This window comes from Dermochelys coriacea, chromosome 2 (genome assembly GCF_009764565.3).
Source record: "Dermochelys coriacea isolate rDerCor1 chromosome 2, rDerCor1.pri.v4, whole genome shotgun sequence".
NCBI lineage: Eukaryota > Metazoa > Chordata > Testudines > Dermochelyidae > Dermochelys > Dermochelys coriacea.
The window spans coordinates 124665759-124673553 of NC_050069.1; positions in this window are offsets into that span (position 1 = coordinate 124665759).

Genomic DNA, 7795 nt, shown 5'->3' on the forward strand with positions numbered 1-7795 from the left:
GAGAGCTAGACATCTGAGCACAATGTTGGAAACCAGGAAGTCCTGAATACCCCTGGCTTTGACACTCTCTCTGGCCTTGGGCAAGTTATTTATCTTCTCTGGCTCTGGTTCCTTATCTATTAGTAGACAATGTAATAACACCTTATTTAAATCACAGGAATGTTGTGAGGATGTTTGTAAAATGCCTTGTAGATGAGAAGTGCTATTAAGAGCCAAATTTCCCTCTCCGTTATGCCAGCACAACACCTATTGAAGTGAAGTGGGGCTGGACCAGTGAAAACTAGGGAGAACACCTAAGGCCAAATTAAGTAATCTTATTAATCTTTCTTTGTAGAATTCTGTGAGACAAAGTCCAAAGTAGCTCTGTGTTGGCAACCCATTATATATTTTATTTTTCTGCTGATTTTTTTTTTAAATCAATTTTATGGGACCTAATCCCACTCCTGCCGAAGCGAATGGGACAGGCTTTGGCCAAGAAGTGCATAGTAATTTATAGACAACCAAGTGTGATCGAACTCCTCCCAAGATGCTCACAATCTGAAATGTACCAAGGCCAATTCTGTGCTGCACCTCCTGAGAGATGCAGCTCAGAAAGCATCGCCAGGGGCAGGTGATGTAAAGGTGCCTTTAAGCCATCTATATACAGTCTGGATTCTGGCCTGGTTTGGGGTCTGGGTGGTCATTGTAATAACTTAGGCCTGCATCCTCAAAGATATTTAGGCACCTAGCTACCATTGATTTAAATGGGAGTTAGGTGTTACCCAAAATTGGGCCAGCTAGTAAGCTTAGGGAGGACTAATGACTCACCAGAGTCTGGCAGAAAGCAGCATGTTTATTACACTGATAGCTAAGCTCAAAAGAAGGGGGGGGGGTCATACTCACACTTGCATACTCACGCTCCCAGGACAGTCATGGCACTGGAGATGTCAGGATCCTTCAAGGTAAGTGTTCCACAGCACAGCAATGGATGGTGTGATGAAGGTAAGTCTTCCCAAGGCACGATGGAATGCAATGAGGCAAACCACTGGCCAGTGAAGGGCCTTCATAGGAGGTACAAGCTTGAGAGTGCACTCCTGGGCACATGGCCCCTTCCCCTTTTAAGGACCTGCTCCTCATGGCCTGCGACTAGAGATGACTTGGCCGCATCTGGTTGGTCACACTCCACCTCAGGCAGTGTCCATGCAGTGTCCATGCACTAGGTATAAATTTGTTAGTCTCTAAGGTGCCACGGGTACTCCTTTTCTTTTTGCGAATACAGACTAACACGGCTGCTACTCTGAAACCTGCACTAGGTGTGTGATCGCTGCCTATTTAGAGTCCCAGACACCTTGTCTACCTTGGAGCTCTTCTGAAGCAGCCCATTCATCCCATAAGCATTCCAGGAGGGGAGTGGGGAAGCCACTTCCCAGGTATTCAAAGAGGGAGAGGAGACAAAAGGGGTGTGGGGGGGGAGCGTAACAGACCTTTTGAGCATAGAGGTTATATAGTAGATAGTCATACAGAGCATACCGATCACTGCTGCTCCTATAACATTAGGTACCTAAAAACCTTTGAGGATCTGGGCCTTAGAGCAGTCTTGGAGTCTGCTCTAATTTGTAGCAGCCTTACATAGGCTGCCGACAGGCTGCTCCTAGCCCAGAACAACCCAAAATCTTTGTAATGCTCAGCACTGGAACTGACCTTCCCACCCTGACACTGCCTCCCAACTGCCCAATATGCTCCCTATCATGGAGGCTGCAAAGAGGGTAGTATAGGCTGCATATCGTGGTCTTAAGGTGCTGCTGCACTGAGAGAATTCTCCCTTGGCCAAATGTGACATCTTTGTGGCCCTTCTATGCTATTAGAGCAGCATATGAGGGCTGGAGCAGGGGGCAGAAATGTCCCTACACTCACTAAGGAAATGTGAGCATGTAAAAATAAGCCTGTTAGAATTTGTGCTCAGGGAAAACATCACAGGGTGGGCTGGCCCTTCTAGGGATTTGGCTTCAGCTCCGTCTGGGCCTAGTTATCCAGCTCCAAGTAATGGATTTAGGCTTGGGTTGGGTCAGGTGACAAGGGTCATAGTCACCTCATAGTATTTCCAGGGTGGGACTTCCTAGAAGAGAGAGCCTGCTCCATCCATCGAGTTGTTGAGAGGCTCCTTGCTTTTGCAGGAGGAAAGGCTCAGGGAAGACTGGAAGGGGCTTTCCATTCTAGCCAGGTGGAAAGGCCTGACTGGAGCTGCCTGTTGTGAGGGGTATGAGCACCCACCTTAAGAGAAGCAACAAGGTCAAGAAGGAAGCAGCTTGAGGAAATGCCAGGCAGATTTTGGAAGAAACTCTTGAGCCCAGCAAGGGGCTGAAGAAACTGAGTAGCTGGGGAAAGACTTGTTATGAGTTGCATTGACATTTGTACTGTTATAAGAAAAGGAGTACTTGTGGCACCTTAGAGACTAATAAATTTATTTGAGCATAAGCTTTTGTGAGAAGTGAGCTGTAGCTCACGAAAGCTTATGCTCAAATAGATTTGTTAGTTTCTAAGGTGCCACAAGTACTCCTTTTCTTTTTGCGAATACAGACTAACACGGCTGCTACTCTGAAACTTGTACTGTTATGTTTTTCTAATAAACGGCCTTTCAAGAAGGGGACCTGCAAGTGGCTGAATGCAGTTCTTTAGAAGGTTAAGAAGGGGAAAGGAAGGCAGCATTTGGGTCTGATGTCATAATAGGTAAGACCCTGCCAAAAAAAAAAAAAAAAACATATTAGAGCCTAGGCCTTTCTGGGCTAGCATTTGCTAAATGCTACAGGTGGAATTCAGACATATTTTTGCCACTAGAACTCCTAAGTTCCTTGAGTTCCTTCACTCCTACTGAAAATGCAGCCTGCTGTTTTCTTTCACTTCATTCTGAATTGCTAGTTAACACTTGAAACTCACAGAGAACCAAGGCTGGAATTTTGACATTGCACGTGCAATTAAATGTGGGTCCCAACTACTGCACCTACAAGTTAATATTGCACCTGTAATTCATTGTGGGTACCAAACTGTGGATGTAATTAATTTCATTTGCAACAGCTGCTATTTATTTCACAGTTACTATACTCACATCTTCAGATCAGATAGTTAGATGTCTGAATCGGTGCATTTGCAGACACAGTGAATTGTGTCCATGATGCTGGAGGCTGGGATAAGACCCAGCTAAAAATCAGGGACCAAAGGTAAGCAACCAGATGGTATTCCCAGCCCTACAGATAGAGGTTTTTGATTGGACTTGGCTCTTTATGCTCGCTAACAGGGAACCATGGGCAAGCACTCAACAAAAATGACTTTAATCCTGCACATGTTCTGAATAAAGTTAAGAGGGAGTCAGAAAGCTGCTAGCATCAAAGTGGTTTGAATCAAGAATGCTTGCAGTATCCCTACTGTTTACACTTCATTGGTACCACAGACTTTACTGAGAGCAAGTATCTGCCTGAAGTGCAACATGCAGAATTTGGTCATGATCATATTTGCCTCGTAATACGTCTGTGGTGCTGAGAGTTAGGACTGTAGGTATTTAGTCCCTTTGAAAATGGACTGAATTCTACTGTTATACCACTGTAAAAGTGGAGTAACTGCATTGAAGTCTCACCTTCACTTGGGTAAAAAGCATATAGTGCATTGAAATGGGACAGTACACATACTCCTCTAGATTTTACATGGTTGTAAGGAAGGTGAAGAAAAGATGGGGACATTTCAGAAAAATAGCTCTCCTCTATTTTAATTTTCTAAGGCCCCCTCCCCAAGCAAAATAAAACCCCATGCCCCAAGCAGACCTTTGCCCCTCATAAAAAGGTAGGGCTGGAAGGAACCTCAAGAGGTGATCTAGTCCAGCCCCCTGCGCTGAAGCAGGACCCAGTGAACCTAGACCATCCCTGACAAGTGTTTGCCCAATTTGTTCTTAAAAACCTCCTGTGACCCTAAAAAGGGAGGAATGCTGGAGGAATGCTACAAAATCTGCTAGGGATTTCACAGTTTCTGTCGATTTTACATGGCAGGGGCTCATATACTATGGTGATGAGTGGCAGTGTAAAACTCTTAAGCTTAATTTGTCTCCAAAATGAAAATATAGCCTACTCCATGCCTGTCCTTATTGCCAGAAAAATAATCATCTGTACTTTTGTTTTGTGAAAGTAAAGAAGATAATTTCCCCTTTACTGCTGCCTTTCTTATTTCTTTTTATGGATACCAATGATGTTTTATCTGAGGCTCAAACGCAATGACAAACTCAAATTATATTTGAGGAAATGAGTCAATGGAGGAACAGGAAGGAAACAGACCAGCAGAAGCCTAGAAAACCACATACTGAGCCATATGCAATAATACATTAAAACCTGTCAACATAACTAGAGGCTTGTGATAGAGCTGAAAGGGCTACATTCCTATACTGTAATAAATCACATTGTTTCATTACAAAGGAGATCAAATGGGCATGTGGCAATCGCTTTTAATGAGACAAAATGAATTTTAAAATACAGCCAGCCAGAAAGCTGAGCTAAAATTCCCTTGAGAAGATTTTGGAAAGTTCTGAGAAGACAGGTGAAGGGAGGATTAAAGCAGGATCAAGAGCACTCGGAGGGCCCTCACAAATTGAAATGCTAACACTGATCACAAGCCATTCTTTGCACAAATGTAAGGCAACTTAGACTGGGTTTGGTCCCAGGACTGGAAATTTCTATCTGAAGGTGAAAAGGGCATACTTTCTAAGCAAGTTTTATGTATGGGTTGCTATAGTACCTTTAATCCTAGCACCTAAGTGCCACTTACACATATTAAAACACAAATTGCCTGAGTGGGTGGCATTAAATTACCACTGAGTCTGTTAGCAATGTGTTGTCAACTATATTGCAGGGGTAAAATAAACCTACCCAAAATCACCAGAAAGTGAAACATACAAATAAACTTTCCATTGTGTCTTGAAGGCTGCCAGTCTGGGCTTTGGCAGGATGCTAAGGAGAGTGAGTCCCAGAAGTTGAAGAATTTTACCACGTAATCCTTAACTATTTCCTCCTCTTCATTTTTGTGTTATGTTTATTCAGGGGCCATAAGGAGTTGTGCTCAGTGCTGGGGGTGGCGGCATTATTTCATGGCACAGTGATGGAAGAGAGTTACAAAACTGCTGCTAAAACAGGGAAAGCTGTAATTTCAATTTTGGGATTGGAGGATAAGGATAAGCTCACAAGCAATTATGAAACCACAATGAAGTTGCTATAATGGTCAATGTACTTCACACTTCTATGGCACCTTCCAGCCATGGATCTAAGAGATCATTACAGCCAATAATAATTAAGCCTCACAACATGCCTGTGAGGTAGGATTCGTTATCTCCGTTTTGCAGATGAAATGGTAGCCAAGATTTTAATGCTTGGGTACATAAAGTTAGACATCGAAATGTGAGGCCTAATTTTCAGAAGTACCAAGTACCTGCATAACAGCAGTTGAAGCTTCCTCAATAGCTTTCAATATCAGGCCGCTAATTTAGGTGCTAAATATAGAGTTAGTTGCCTAAGTTTGGGTGCCTATGTGTGAACATTTTGGCTTAAGTGATTTGCCCAAGGTCACATAGTTAGTCAGGGTCAGAGTTGGCCACAGAACCATAGATTCGATTTTCTGCACTGTGCAAAACGTTTGCTCCTGATGGTCAGACCATTATTACTTTATACTATAAATCCATTTTATGTTACACTAGATGGGTCAGGACAGTAAACGATCAATGACTTGAAATCAGGCTCAGTTGTCTTTGGTTTGCAAGCTTGAACGTGACATTTATAAAGATTTTTCTTTTTTCTTTTCTTTTTGACCATGGCAATGCCCTGGAACAACCTTTTTGGCAAAAAACAAAATAAAAACCCTCCATGAGAAACTGATCCTTAATTTTGAGACTCGTTTACAGTTCCAGCAAATGATTCAACAAAGGATTAGGGGCAAAGGTGTCTCATAAGCCCAACTGAAACCAGTGGTCTCTCTAAGTAGGCTGCTTAAGTCTTGGAAATCAAACCCTCGCTGTCTGCTCAGCTTGGTTTTATATAGTCTCTTTCAGGTTGGAAATAGAATGAAGCAGAATTTTGCTTACTAGTGGACACGCTGCATTTCTGGTTCTCCCCAGAAATGAAAAATAGAGCCAGATGCATCCCAGATATAATTTAAGACCTGGAGCCACTGATATAACATGAGGCCAGTGACACAGAATTTCACCTAATGTTTCTGGCAACATTTTGTAAGCAGTGCCCCAAATTCAACTGTTTAAATTTCTCTATCCTTATTATGTAAATCTGTGCAGCTCTGTAAATCGTAGGTGGATGCATATAGCATACAGCATACAGTGACTCATTTGCTTTAACAGTGTTAGCTTGATGAAATTACTAATTTTGCTTTGAGTGCTGAAAATAATAAAGCCATATGTGTAACTGCCATGTATATTTCATAAATGAGACTACTATAAACATGCATTACTATAAACTGTGAAAATAATGTCGCTGCTTAAAGTGGACTAATGTGCCAATGTCCTGCAGTTGTTAGTGAAAGCCAATGTAAGATGCTGCTTCTGTCCAACTGCCCCTAGAAGAGGATGGGCATTTTAAAAATGCTGTATAGGAAGTAACCGCTTTCTGTGCCATTTGCTTATGCACAAGACACTGCACTGGTATTGTCCCTTGCTCCTAGTGCCCCAGGGGATTGTGGAAATGGGAAGGTTAATAAGTGACATTAGTCTTCTGCTAGCTACTCCATGAGGTGGGTTTGACTTCTGCTTTGGAGAAGGACACCTGCTTTGGTTTACTGTCCAACAGTGAGTTGCTGCAGTATGGAGGCTTCAAGTGAGGGGACAGATGAAAAAAATATTCAGGGCACCAATAAGGGGAGTGCTGACTCTGCTGTAGTGTTCCCTGTTTCCTGCCAGTCCCAAGAAAACTCTCAGTGAATGCACTGTGGAAATGGGCTCCACTAACCTGGAAGGGTTGGGCCGTGTCTTGATGGGACATCAATTCCCGCAGGCATCATGGAGATTATGCAGAGTAATATCATCTTTGCTGAGCCTGTCAACATGATATGGTGACTTCCTCTTCTGCGTGAAACCCTCCCAAGCATGAGAGTGGCTGGTGGGGCCACAGGGTCAGATGTTTCCTGCAGACACTTATGGGGATAAGAGGGCTGGGAGAAGTAGACCTTTATGAGCATCCCAAGATCTGGGTGCTTAGGTGGCTGGTCCCCTGCCTATTTGATGCGTGAGGGTGGGGCAAATCATGCAGTGGAGAGCCTGTTGTTATGTATTCAACTCCATAAGTGTACATGGTGCTTTACAGACAAATAAAATTGGAGGCTCCCATCAACAGAGGAAACTCCATGAGCTGAAACTCATAACTGGAAATGACTGGGTATGAAAAGGAAACGGAAAGGTCTGTTTTTGCTTGCCTAGATAGCAGGTTGATAGGCACATGAGAGGCACCACAGACTGTAAATCCTAGAAGTTTATTTTTGGCAGCACATGTTTCTTACCTAAAGAACAGCAAGAAGCCTGCAGAGGTAAGACACTGACTCTAAGGAAACCCCACTCCTTAGACAACCTCTTTTACTTTCATTCTTCATCAGCTAGATTATCATCAGTAAACTCCAGTAACTTTCAAACCCGTGACAAAAAAATCATTGGTGAGACTGGGATGGATCTAAAATGTGGCCATGACTGAACAGTGAGAGCTAGGGGAAGGTATGCACTGCTGCCATCAGCACTTTCTTGTTCAATGGGATGTCTGAACAGGTATGACAAATATGGATCTCTGGCAAG